We start from the raw sequence: 13,909 nt of genomic DNA on the forward strand, positions 1-13,909 counted from the left end.
GCATTGGGGCTTACAATACAGAACTCACTTCCCAAGGCTGTCACAGAGATGAAGTGAGTTAATGAATAGCTTTCTGCAGATGGGAATTAAAATTATAAAATCGTAATAAAAGAAAGTTTTGGAAGTGCTCTCCAGTGTAACATACATCCAGAAGATTCCATTTAAAGGTGGAATCAGGCTATTTCTAACCCAGTCCATTTGTTTTATGCACTGCCAGCAATATCACTGTAGCGGAAAACATATTTCATGGTGTGTGGGTGGTTGAAGTAGCACTTAGACACATGTGCGCTAATTCCAGGTCAGCAAGAAAGATCCAAAGCACCCTGACAAGACCCAAACTGACCCCTTTTAACTCTTGAGTGAAATGTTATTTGTGTCACCCAAGAAATCACTGAAAACGAAACTAAATCTCAAAGAGGAATAAAAATACGAGGGAAGGGAAAAAGCTCTCTTTGGGCTGCGCTGCAACCTTCTAGATTTTAGTTACTGGTTTTAATAAGGATGCAGGGCATTAGATGTGTTTTCCATTTCCCCATAAACTCAATATTATGACCTATTCGAACACACATCCTAATTTGTCCTTTTCGGCTACTTTCTTTCCCCTTTCAGGATTGTGAGGATATTTATATGGAATTTCCAAGATCCCAAGCATATCTTTAACATAAGGTAAGCATAATGGGCCATGTGCTGGGACAGGAATAGGGAGTGTGGGGACTTCTTTTGGTTCCAAGGAACACAGGTTTATCTGAGTGACTTCAGGAGCAGGGGGAGAGAGAGGTGGTTGCTCAGAAAGACAGAAATAGGAAAGCAGGCTGAAACGGCCACGTTCTTAAAGGAACTGGCTCTTCTGGATTCCACACACTCTTCCTTGCCTGTCTCCCTTCAAAGGTTTCGTCTCATTTCTCCATCAGATAATCTCCTTTGCAACAGAATAGAAATACCAACCCCAGAGCTTTGTGACCCTGACTCTGAATCTCCTCAGCAGGATAGTTACTATTATTATCCATATCATGGTTTAAAGTTTACTAAATTTTTACACCCACTTATCCATTCTTCAAAGTGTACCTTCTCTGGCTCTTAACTGAAATTCACCATGGTTCTACTCTAAATTAGTACATCATCTGTGAAGTTTCAAACTCTTCATGGAAATTAATATCTCAAAAAAACAAGTCATAACTCTTGCACAAGATATCTGTTTAAAATGTACCATTCATGTTCATGCAACAATGAAGTCTCATGCCTTCTGCAATGTTCTTTCACCTACTGACATTGCCATCAACCATTGCTTTTGATATTTACTCAAGTTATGGTCAAAGTACCAGATTGCTTGAAGACTGTGGACTTTGTGACTCAAACAATTGAACAGAGACTGGATGGCCCCCTTTGATTCAGCGGCCACATGTCAACGCTTCCTGTCCGTCCCGGAACGCTGCACCTTTCTCTGCATCACCCACGTCCTGCCCTTTTCCTGACTTGGGAGGTATGACTTCCGTCAGTCTCTTTGGGGAATGAGTTGCCATTCTCCTGTTGATGTCCGTTTGCTTATCAACCTCTCAGGGAGGTTTCTGTTAAATAGTCAGGAGGAAACACTGGTCCATAAAGCACGTGTGCCCATTCTTTGGTGGCCAAATGGTCAGTGGAGCTGCACAAGATGTCCTAAATATCAGTGACAATCAAGCTGTTTAAGGTTGCAAAGCAGAGAGATGGCAGGAATGTATTGCAGCCAATAGAAAAAGACAAACAAACACACACACACATACAAACCAACGATAGGACTTTAGGAGAGAAGAACGTATTTTTAAAGTCAGCAGTAGATTCAGTTAAGTCTTCATCTATATACAAAGATTTAGGGGGAAATAAACCTGGGATTCGCATTTCAGTTGCAAAATATTAGTATTTTATCACTCCTGCATCTCCTTTTTCATGTTGAAAAATAGCCTAAATATCCAATACATGAAAATGAATGCATTTCCTCATCATATTTGTAAGACTACAGAGGTGAACCGGTAGCATGACAAATATAATGACGCCATGTGTTTTATCCTCCAAAAGGAAGATTATACTGTCATTTTTCTTAAAATTACAAGAAAAATATGCCCTCCCCCCAAAAAATTATTTTTGTAAGAACTGAGGTTAGATGGAAAGAAATCATGGTGAAGGACAAACCAGTATGTGATTACTTCAACTCTTCTGTGTTTTCAGGTCTCCGTCAAGAACATTTATCACCATTCAGCAGCCAGAAGAAAAAGCATGGCTTAAGACTTCCTACAACTCCAGAATATGTTCTTTCAGTCATTCCCCTTTAAAAGAAGTGATGAAAAAACATCAAGGTAAGAATGCATCAAATTACGCTACGAGGGCTAAGTAGAAAAGCCTTCATAATGAATCCTGAAACCCTAAATTAAGCCCTCCAAATGAAAAGCTCCTATGTTTATCTTTTGTGACACAATTTTGTCAATATAAGGAAAAAAATATTTTTCCTTATGACCTCTCTAAGTGGGGTGACTCTTCTTGGTGGTCCAATGGCTAATTTGGGATTATCTTCTTGGAGGAAGTCACTGAATTGGGTGGAAGTGACCACTACAGATTCACACTATCCAAATCCACCGGGATGTCAGTACTGATGACTATCTTGGGGGATTCTTTAGTCCAGTTTCCAACATAAATCTTGTAAATATTTTCTCCATGCTGTCAAATAAGAGTCATGTGCCTCCAAGAGTGTAGTGTGGCAGAGGACGGTTTTTCACTTAGACATGCCAGAGTTTGGCTTCTGATTCTTCATCTATAATCATATGGACTCAGTCAAGTTACTTCCCCTCCAAAAGCCTCAGTGTCCTTTCACAAAAGGGGGTGATAAAGCCCCTCATTGGCAGTGCTGTTCTGAGACTGAATCACAGGACCTGGAACATAGAAGGGGTTCAGTTAATGGTATTATTATCGAAAGACTATCAACGAGCTGTGGGTCTACAAATGTTGGCGGGAATGGAAGGGGACTGTCAAATTGGAAAGCCATCATTCACATGCAGGAGCTGAAGAGACTGGAGGATGAGGAAGAGGGTAGGGTCAAAAGTAGACCAAAGTTTTCAAGCTTCAGTGGTACTTCAGGGATGTTCTTGACACTGAAACAAAACAAAAACAAAAACAAAAACAAAAAGCAAAACAACCCAAAACAAAACAAAAAAAACTAACAAACAAAAAACCTAAGTACCTAATTACATAAGTAAATAAAATGGCAGGATTTGTGAGGGGATGGTAGTGGGCTGTCATGTTTTAGCCATCCACTCCATTTTCACCCTCCTCCTGTCCTACAAGGAAAGTTGCTTATGTCTTGACCCAAGTTCCCGCTCTCACCTACTCCTGTTATCAACCCTTCCTTCGAGTCTCCCTTCTCCCTCCATGCTCCTTGGTTCCCCTTTTGGGCTGACAAGACTCATGCGTGTCTTCATTTACACACAAGTCTTTGCGTGGAGGAAAGTTCGTTTGGTTCTTCAAAAGCAGCTACCCTGTTTTCTTTTTCACTGAAGGTTTCTAGCTGCCTTTTTTTTTTTAATCCACCACGTCTTCATTACCCAACCACATCTTAACATCTTAACTTAACTCCCTGCATCTAATTTCTACTCTCTTAACTCCTTGCATCTAATTTCTACTCTCACGACTAATCCAAAAATGCACTCCCTCAAAGTTCCCCCAGGTGACTTCCTTTTCCTCAGATTCATGTCTTTTGTTACTCTGTAATTCTCCATGGTGGACCTCTTTGATGTGGAACGTATTTAACACAACCATCTTAAAATTTTTCCCTCAGAGCTAACTCTATATTCATCAGTATTTCCCCCTCCAATTTTACTTTTTACCTCAGTTAAACATTTTCTGTTAGTTATGTGGCTAAGGGGATGTTCTACAGTCCAAAACACTTTATTTCTGTTTTCTTGACCTGGAAATTTGGGCTTCTCCAAGACTGAATTTTCCTACCTGTGAAAATGGGGTTAATTATCGTACATATATGTATACAGTTGTGGGGATTAAATACAACAATCTCCATCACAGGGATTGACACAGAAAAACTGTCTCTGAATGTTACTAGTATTGCTGCTGTTCCCTTTTGTTATATTATGAAAGGTTCTGCAGAATTCCTTGCTTAGAATCAGGACCACTTGTCACTACCATGTTACAATTTTACCTATTTTGGTGGACAGCTAGCGCTAATAAATCGATCATAATCTTTTCTCTGAGGCAATGCTTGCAATGTTGTCTGAAAGATGCTATGACAGAATGGGTAATAGCTAAAATTCTCTAATTAATTTTCCTTTGTTTAGAGATCATGATCACTTGTTCTTTTTGTCATCCATCTCCTCGGACAGATTAGGAAGAATAAAGCTTGCCCTTCTCCATGCCAAATAAGGCAAAGTGATAATGCTTATTGATTGCCCCCACTACCGAACCTCAAGTAGCACCCTGGAAAAAGTAATCAAAAAAGTCAGATGAGCCCCACCCAGGTTGGAATGGATACCTGGTTGGCTCCAGGTGAACCTGGCTCATCTTCCTGAGCTCCCAACCAGGAACAGTGGTTGTTGCTCATCAGCTGTGGCTCTTGGGATCATTTAGAAGACAGAAAATTCACAGGTCCAAGTTGAATGTGCCAGAGGCAGTAGGGATAATGTCTAGATTTTGCTTAACATTGCTTTGGAGAGGTGGGGGCAGAGACTGTGAGATCTGTTGATTTTGTCTCTCTGAGGGATACATCATATGGAAATAAAAAAATATGTCTAAAAAAATTGCCTAGGTTAGATAAAGGGGGTGTCCCAAAATAGGTAGACTCAGCGTACATCCTCAAAGTTCTCATTTGATTTCAAATGTCTTCAAATATCACCTTATTAAAACAACTCCTCAAACCTTTTTTGTAAAGAAGTGGGTTTATCATGACAGCCTCTTTCCTATGGAGATCATCTCGCACACGTTGCTCCTTGAGCGTCTCATTGTCTTCGCTGACCTGGCGTCTTCCTCTCCTTTCCTCCAGATGGACCAGTCTATAAAGAAGGACATCGTTCTGGCCTTCAGTCCTCCAGCCTTGACACCACACAGACACCATCAGCAATTCCTTTTCCTTCCTTCCCCCCAAAAAAATTTTTGTAGAACTGAGGTTAGAGGAAAAGAAATCATTGTGAAAGACAAACCATTATGTGTGTGAATGTCACTGCAATAAACAACCGTCTTACTCGTCACTATCCACATTTGATGTAGTCATTGCTTTTCTAATGTGTTTCCTGCATTCTGCTGCAGGAGAAGCAGCAAACAGATAACACAGTTTCCCAGTCATCATAGGTTTTATAAACTGTCTGGAAAGTAAGTCATAATCAAAGCAATGGGATGATGATAAAAAACAGACTATCAGAAGATGGTACCATTGTCACATGAGACGTGTATGTTTACTTTGCCTCCTGGTTTTTGTAGATAGCTTTGGACCCTGGGAAAGTCATTTGGTTTCCCTTAGGTTACAGAAGATGACTGAATGGGATAGCCTCTAGGATTTCTCCCAGGCCAAAAAAGATGGGGAGATTTTAAAGACAGAATTGAATGGTGCAGATTCTACACATCATGGAAAGCAATACCCAAGAATATGTGAGTGACAGTCATCTCTAGGAGATGCTTCAAAAAAGGGCTGAGGGAATGGAAATCACCCCTAGCCTAGAAGGCTGGGTTGGAAGGGTTGCCATTGTCAAGGGATATGTATGTGAAGAGAATTCCAAAATATCATTACTCCTGAACGAATATAATGAAGTAAATTTTCTGTAAAACATAAGTAAATATATTCTTTAATTATAGCTAAGTCATTCACAGATTATGTTTTATCTGAGTCATCGAAAGACGCATTCTTCCCCATAACTGAGACCCGGATACGTACAAATTCTAGGTAGCAATAATAAGATCATTAGCCATCCCACAAAATGCAGGTTGTATTTATCATTATGACAGTTACGTTTCATCGCATTTGAATGGAAGTTCTCAGTTGTGGATTTCGTCCTGGTTATATACACACCAGCAATATTGATGTCGTGAACTGAAGCTAGGATGAGTAAGATTTAGGGGTGAAAGCTTGCGTAGGCTTAATCTTTCCTACTAATTGTATATTACCAACCTCAAATCCATGGGTTATTTAATTCTCAATATAAATCACACAAAACAAACTGCCCCCTAAACAATCATTACACTAATGCCTTAAATAGGGATTTTCTCAGCCTCCCTAGAGTAGGTGCATTATTTCTAAGGAGAGTGAAATGTCTGATGAATCATCATGGCTTTGCGGCCCCATGGTGGTTGTGCGAGCCTGCATTCTCCATTCCCATGTGACAGAGCAGAGGGCCTGGATTTGCTTCTTCACTAACAAATATTCTTTGAAAGGCGCTCTCCTTTTCGCATCATCTGGTATGTAAATTACCCAAGCGCAAAGCTGCTTGTCTGGGAGGGTTTTACAACCCTTCATTGTTTATACGTGTCACTGATGAGTTTCTCCTTTGCTGCTCGGCATGTTAGGTATGTTATTTATTTGGGAAAAAAAAATCCCCACCTCCAGTTTAAGGCACCCCTGCCTTCTTCTGTCTCCAGCTAGAGGAAGGGAGTAAGGGGGTGGGGGATGGTGGAAGATAGGAAGTCAACTGAGCCCTTTTCTCCTTTAGAGAGTCCCTTCCTGTCAGAAGGACGTCGCATCTGTCATTTGAATGATCAAAAAGGGGGAATTAGCAGCTTGGAGTTTGGAGAGGATGAGTTTCCACACTTCCAAGCCCAGAAAGCTCATGATTACCCGTGGCCCTTTTTACAACAAGCTTCTCCCACCCCTAAAGACTGCTCTGCACACATTCACCTATGACACAAACAGACTGGGAGGGAGGGGTCTTGAAAGGAGCTGCCTCAGCCATTTCTTCTAGCTCCTGGGGTGCTGTGGCTGCAGGGACACCTTCCAGAAAAGCAAGCAGAGATTTTTGTCCCTTTTCACACCTTCTTCAGCAAATTTCTGTGGCAGAATATTTGGGAATGGGAACAAGTACAAATGCAAAAAAAAAAAAGTGTTTATGAATAATGGAACATTTCAAATCCATCTGGTTTCTGAGACATTTTTTTAGTTTCTCACTGCAGCCAATTATATAGCATGCTTGAGTGAGAACTGGTTCTATCCCGAGGCTCATTCTGCTCTCAAATTTCTACATTGATAGTTGCTACCAACCTCTGAGGTTAGTAGCCATATGGTAGTCCAATATGGTACTTTATATGCTACTTGTTATACAGTAGGCGATATTCTGGTGAACATAAATTCACTTTGTAGTAGACGCCATCAAAGGGGGACTTGGGGTAGGGAAACTGGAGGGCCTTCCCAGATTTTGGCAGTACACGATAGGTTTCCTTTTTAGTTTAAGGATGCTGGAGAATTATTTCCATGGCCCTTCCTTTTATTGCCTGTGTCTACCCAGTGTGTCTCTGAATACATGACAAAAGCCCACGAGAAAGATAGAGAGGGAAAAATGTTAGGATTTTGGGAAAAGGCATTGCCTTCATGCCATCCTTCCTAAAGCTTGCACTTTGAAACTTTTTTGTTATAGACTATCTCAATTTCTAAATGTATTTTTCAATTTATAGATTTCAGTATATAAAAGTAGAGATAATAGAATATAGAACCTCCATATGTGTCAGTAGATATTCTCAAGGAATAAGACTCTATTAAAAAAAATAAACTTAATATCATCACTCTAAAATGTTACATCAGTTATCTTTTAATCATTAAATATCTACTCAGTTTACAGAGTAATGAAGACTTTCCTGCTCTCTAAACTTTCTTTATGTCTGGATGGTTCACAAGCAATTCCCCTTTTTATACATGAGGAAATGAAGCTCTGAAAAGATAAATCAGATGCTCAAAGGCACATGGCAAGCAAGAAGGGAGGCGCTCAACCCCAAATCTCTGCCATCTAAGTAGGATACATCCATGGCTTTGCTGCCCTCCTTCATTACTGAGCTCTCTAGATGCAGCCTCAACTTAAAAGAAGCAGGACCAGTGTGGACAAGGCCAAAGTCAACACTGAAGTTTAAACAATATTCAGCTGGCTCCATGTCAGTAAAACAAGAACTGCAGGAGAGATATGAATTTGCATTTAATACATACGATGTATTTATACTCGCAGTAGGTGCGCACAAAGCTTACTACATCTCAGGGAGGAAACTCTAGGTTTAGCAGTCCTTCTTCAAATGTCTGTGGCCTTTTCTGACTTGTTTCCTCCTTGTTGCCACTAAATTACAAATTCCATGTTTTGAAAGTTATTGTAGCCTTCCCAGTGGCCAACACGGCCCTGTATGTGCGGAAGGACTAAATAAATACTCTCTAAATGAAAGAACATAGGAAAAAAATCACCTATTAGTGTGGTAAACTCTACCTCCATTAAAATTTTAGTTAACATTTGTCTAAAATTTTACTCGAAACTGCCTGTAATGGAGTATCTAATGCTTGGAATAGCTCCCCAAGCTAAACTTAACACACACGATAAAAATGTTATAAAATGTCTAATAGTGTATCCCCAGCCCCAGATGGCTTATCTGCGTAGCTGGAATTTTTCCACGTGCCTGTACTCTCTGACCTTGGCACAGATCATCTCGATTTGCTTTAGTTAATTATGTGGTTGACCGTGGCAGGTTCACCAGGAGGACCTGAATGATTTTCAATAGCTGTAGACTTTCACTTCTTAGTCAGTTACTAAATTTTAAGCAGCATGAGATTATTTACCCACAACTTTCTGAATCATGGGACAGACTTTTAGCTCAACAGTATCACAGCATCTATGTTCTCTGATTTTAAGTTCGTAGTGGGTTTTATTTCTTTTGGATTGACTGGGTACCAGATACCTGACTCATGCAGTGGAGATTCGCCTTTCATTAGAAGGGATTTATGCTATTTTTCTTATTTCAAAATTAAGGAAACTAAGATTGGTGGTGATTGATTGAATCAGAGGGACCTCCGTGGGTGAACTGGACCTCACGCCAGTTTCTCTGGCTTCTTAACTCAGTTATCCCCCTCTTCAGTAACTTCCACATCGCCTGACCCTGGAATCACTGGACACTTGTTAAACAGGCAGCTCTCCTGTTTCTCCTCTGGAACAGATTTATCAGTCGAGGATGAGGGCAGCTATGTTCCCTAATTTTTAAAAGTGAGTTTGATCTTGAAAAGAATGATTTGATGGGACCACCCTAATACCTTCTTAACTGTGATCTTACATGTAAAATGTCTGGTATAGAGACCAGCACATAATAACTCTCTCAAATGGGAAGTGTTTATAATTCTGTGTAAATGCTAATTCCCCTCCTGGCCTCAGCTTTAGAGGCAGGCAAAAGGAGCTACACAGAAAAGAGGGGATGGCTTCCCACCTCCTTCTAACCTTTTAAGACAAGTCTGTCCAGAGACCATCTGTTTGCCAGGGATGTGCTATTGCTCCTTATGCGTGAATGTCGGCACAACCCCTCAGTGGAGCAGCCTCCCCAAGTTTCATTCATGTAACACTCAATCACTCCAACATTAGTAAAATTTGTTAAGACGTTCCTGCTTGGTATTTGTGGAAATTGATGGGGAAAAAAAAAAAAAAGGAGGAACAAATAGCTCTGGGCAAAACCAGGCATCTGAGAACAGATGGCGTGTGAGCCTCTACCACTGAGCATGGCTGACAAACCATAACAGTGACCTGTTCTGATGCACAACTACTGGGAGTTTAGTGGGTGAGAATTCCCAGCAAAGCCAAAAACGTCCCTGGTGACCTTGACTTCACTTTGCAATCGCACCACCAAACACATCTTTACTGATAGCATAATGGGATAACAACATGAATTAAAAAGTCCTTTTTAATACAAAGACTACAGGAAATATATGGTCCCATCATGCTATGGGGAGAAGTTGTAGAAATTCAAAGTTTCCAAGCACATCTGCAGTGACCTAGAGAATGTTCAAGTATTTGTCTCACCTCCAAAAGCATTTCAAATTTGGGATAGTGGGGAATCACCTAGTGACTGTGGATTCAGCCTCCATCCTATGTCTGCTGCCACTCCCTCTCCCCCACTAAAAGTACAAAATAAGTGAAAAACAGCAAAAAGAAACCCTTTAACAAGGCCAAATAGCTCTCTTAAATCAAGGGTTCAATTACTTTTCCAGTATCCTACTGGAAACCTGAAAGTCATCAATTACCAGTAATATCCATTCTATTTCCATGTTGCCCTTTGATTCTATGCGACTCTCTTACGCTGTCTCTCAAATGCGTGCCTTTCTCTCTTCCTCATTGTCAGTCACATTTCCAATTCATATCTACATCTTTTCAAACCTGGAGCACTGTGACAGCCTCCCATCTGGTGTCTTTGTCTTATATCTAGTGATCACACCCTGCAACTGTGAAAATACCTTAAGAATTCCCCTTTCCTGACCCCAGGTAGAGGTTCAAGGACTCTGCCATCAGCACCACTTCCTTAGATAAGTGATTCTTACTTATTCTGATACATACTATATTCTAGCTATTTCTGCCATATTAATTCCCATATAATTTTTATCTTGCCAAGAAACTTAATGGCTCAGTATCCCTATGTTTCACTGCCTGGCTTCAGAAATTGCCATTGATCTGACCAGTATGGCTTCAGTCATTTAGTCATTCAATACATGTTTATTCAATCTGCCATGGGAAAGGCACTGAACTCAGTGCTGGGAATCCAACAATGGGCAAAACAATGTCCCGCCCCCTGAGGAGCTTATGTTCTAGTGGAAGGAGGCAGACAATAAATGAATAAGTAGACATGGAAACACCCTAAATGTCCATCAATAGATGACTGGATAAAGAAGTTGCAGTATATTTATACAATGGAATATTACTGGGCCATAAAAAGAATAAAATAATGCCATTTGTAGCAACATGGATTGACCTAGAGATCATCACTCTAAGTGAAATAAGTCAGAAAGAAAAAGAAAAATACCATATTATATCACTCATTTGTGGTATCTAAAAACAAACAAGCAAACAAAAAGGACACTATGAGCTCATCTACAAACATAAAAAGACTCTCAGACATAGTAAACAATCTTATGGTTAATGGGGAAAGGGAGTGGGAGGTGATAAATTTGGGAGTTTCAGATTTACAAATGTTAGCCACTATATATAAAAATAGATTTTTTAAAAAAGGTTCTTCTGTGTAGTGCAGGGAACTATGTTCAATATCTTGTAATAACCTTTAATGGAAAAAATGTATGAAAATGAATATATGTATGTGCATACATGATGGGAATACAGTGCTGTACACCAGAGATTGACACGTTGTAAATGACTGTACTTCAATTTAAAAATGAATAAGTAAAATACATGTAGTCTATCAGATTACAATAACTGTGACAGAGGCAAATAGATTAGGGAAAGAGGACAGAGAAAGTCAGGCATTGATGTGGAGTTGCCATGTCTAAAAGGAGAGTAAAAAAAGTTGAATGAGATGGAAGAGAATGTAAGATGAAAATGAGTAAAACATTTGGGGAAGGAAAATGTATGGGGAGAACATATGCAATGCACAGCCTTGGTATAAAAGCAGGTCACATGATTCTTATATTTAGCAGGAAGACCAGGGTAGCCGGAAGCGCAGGGAAAGAAAGTGATGAGAGTAGAAGATGTTGTTGAAAAGATAACAGAAGACCAGGTCATTTAGAGCCTGGAAGGCCATTGTAAGGACTCAGGCTGTGCTGAAAGGGAGATAGGAAGCCATCACTGGCAGATGCCAAGCAAAAATGTAACATGGGTCCTTTGGTGCTCTGTTTATAGTAGACTGAAGGGGAAAAAGGCTCTAAGAAGATGATGCAGTTAGGAGTCAATGACAGTAACCAGGTGATGATAATGATGATTTATACCAAGTGGGTAGTGTTAGCTGGTGAAAAGCAATGGAATTCTAGATCTAGGTGTATTTAAAGTATTGCACCAAAAGAAATTTTTGATAGATTGGAAGGAGAGGAGTTGAGGATAGTGACCTAAAGCTATAGAATGATGACATTACCACTTGCTGAAAGCAGATTTGGGGGAAGAAAATCAGAAAGTCAGCTTTGGTTATGGGAAGTTTGGAGAACTTACTGGATATTCAAATGAATGTGCTGAATAGGCAGCTGGATATACAAGTAAGGAGCTGAGGCAATAGTATGAAGCCTAATTTGGGAGTCATTGGCAAATTCTCTTCTAATGGTATCTGTTTCCCTAGTGAACTAGAAATAAGGGTTATCACCTGGGAGTGGAAATGAAAAAGGGTGAGCTGGGAATTTGAAGAAGGGACAATCATGACATGGTCATCCAGTCGAGCGGTCAAGTCAGTGGACCAGTGGTATGTGCTGTGATTTCCTTGCGGTGACTTGCGTTGATGATTATGTTTTCTCTTTCACCCTTGTGAGTGCAGGTACCAAGCAGGCAGAGGTTAACTTAACTTCTGAGACTTCTACCTCAGAAGGACTATTGACTCCCATGGCCTTCTGTGAATGGATGCTCCCTCTCTTCTCAGATCCCTTGTGTTCCTCTTCCCTATATACTTTTTTATTTCTTCTGAGCTTTGCTATTTAAATCATATTTATTTTTTAAAGCCCCTCTTACATCCTATCTCCTTCATACAATCATCTATAGACTCCACCTAACATTTCCTTATATCACGTTCGGTCTACAATCTATGCCATGTATTCCGAAGGTTGATTTAATCATTCTTGGCAGAGTAATAAAGTGGAAGTAAAAATAACTAGAATTAAAATTTGGTTCTGTTACATGTCACCTGAGAGATCTAGGAAATTCACTTCAAGTCTTTGAACTTCAGTGTATTCTTTTAAAAGACAGGAACAAATGTAATAATCCTATTTCACAAAGTTGTAAGAATTCGATGACAACAGTTATCTGAAAATAGCTGATAAGTTATACAATGCTAAATAAATGGGAGATGGTATGCATGCTCCTGTTTTATATTTTTCACAAATTGCAACAACAAATTTAGTTTTTCTTCCTGAAGTAGATTTTTCAGGTCCTTAGAAGCGAGGTTTACACATCTATTTTTATCCCTTACTGCAACCTGCACACTGTCTTGCACACAGTGAAAATTCAATAAAAGTGAAATTGTTAAATCAAATTTAAGTAAAAATAAATCAGTCATTATAACAATCAATTAGTTAATAAAAATGAGCACACTTTAATTTTTTTGAACATGCTTTTAATAAAGGAATTTTATTCATAAAGGATCAAAATGTACAACGAGAATATGGTCCACATCAAGATTATTTATTGATTTATTTTTTAATTGGAATATAGTTGATTTACAGTATGGTATTAGTTGCAGGTATACAGCAAAGTGATTCAGTTATATATACACATACATTTTCAGATTATTTTCCTTAATAGGTTATTACAAGATATTGAATATAGTTCCCTGTGCTATATGGTAAATCTTTGTTGTTTATCTATTTTATATCTAGTAGTTTGTATCTCTTAATCCCATACTCCTAATTTATCCCTCCCCCTTCTTTCCCCTTTGGTAACCATACAGTTGTTTTCTATATCTGTGAGTCTGTTTCTGTTTTGTGTATAGATTCATTTGCATCATTTTTCAGATTCCACATATAAGAGATGTCATATATTTGTCTCTGTCTGACTCACATCACTTAGTATGATAGTCTCTAAGATAATTGACCAAGATTCTTTTAATTCAAGACTGTCAGATTTAGCAAATACAAATAAAGGATGCCAAGCTTAATTCAAATTTTAAATACATAAAAAATAATTTTTTGTATAAGTAGGTCTCATGCAATATTTAGGATATACTTAAACTAAAACATTTCTTTTGATCTAAATTCATATTTAACTGGATGTTAATTCAAATACTGTAACAAAACTAAAAA

The sequence above is a fragment of the Vicugna pacos genome, chromosome 27, assembly GCF_048564905.1.
Source record: "Vicugna pacos chromosome 27, VicPac4, whole genome shotgun sequence".
In the NCBI taxonomy this organism is placed as follows: Eukaryota; Metazoa; Chordata; class Mammalia; order Artiodactyla; family Camelidae; genus Vicugna; species Vicugna pacos.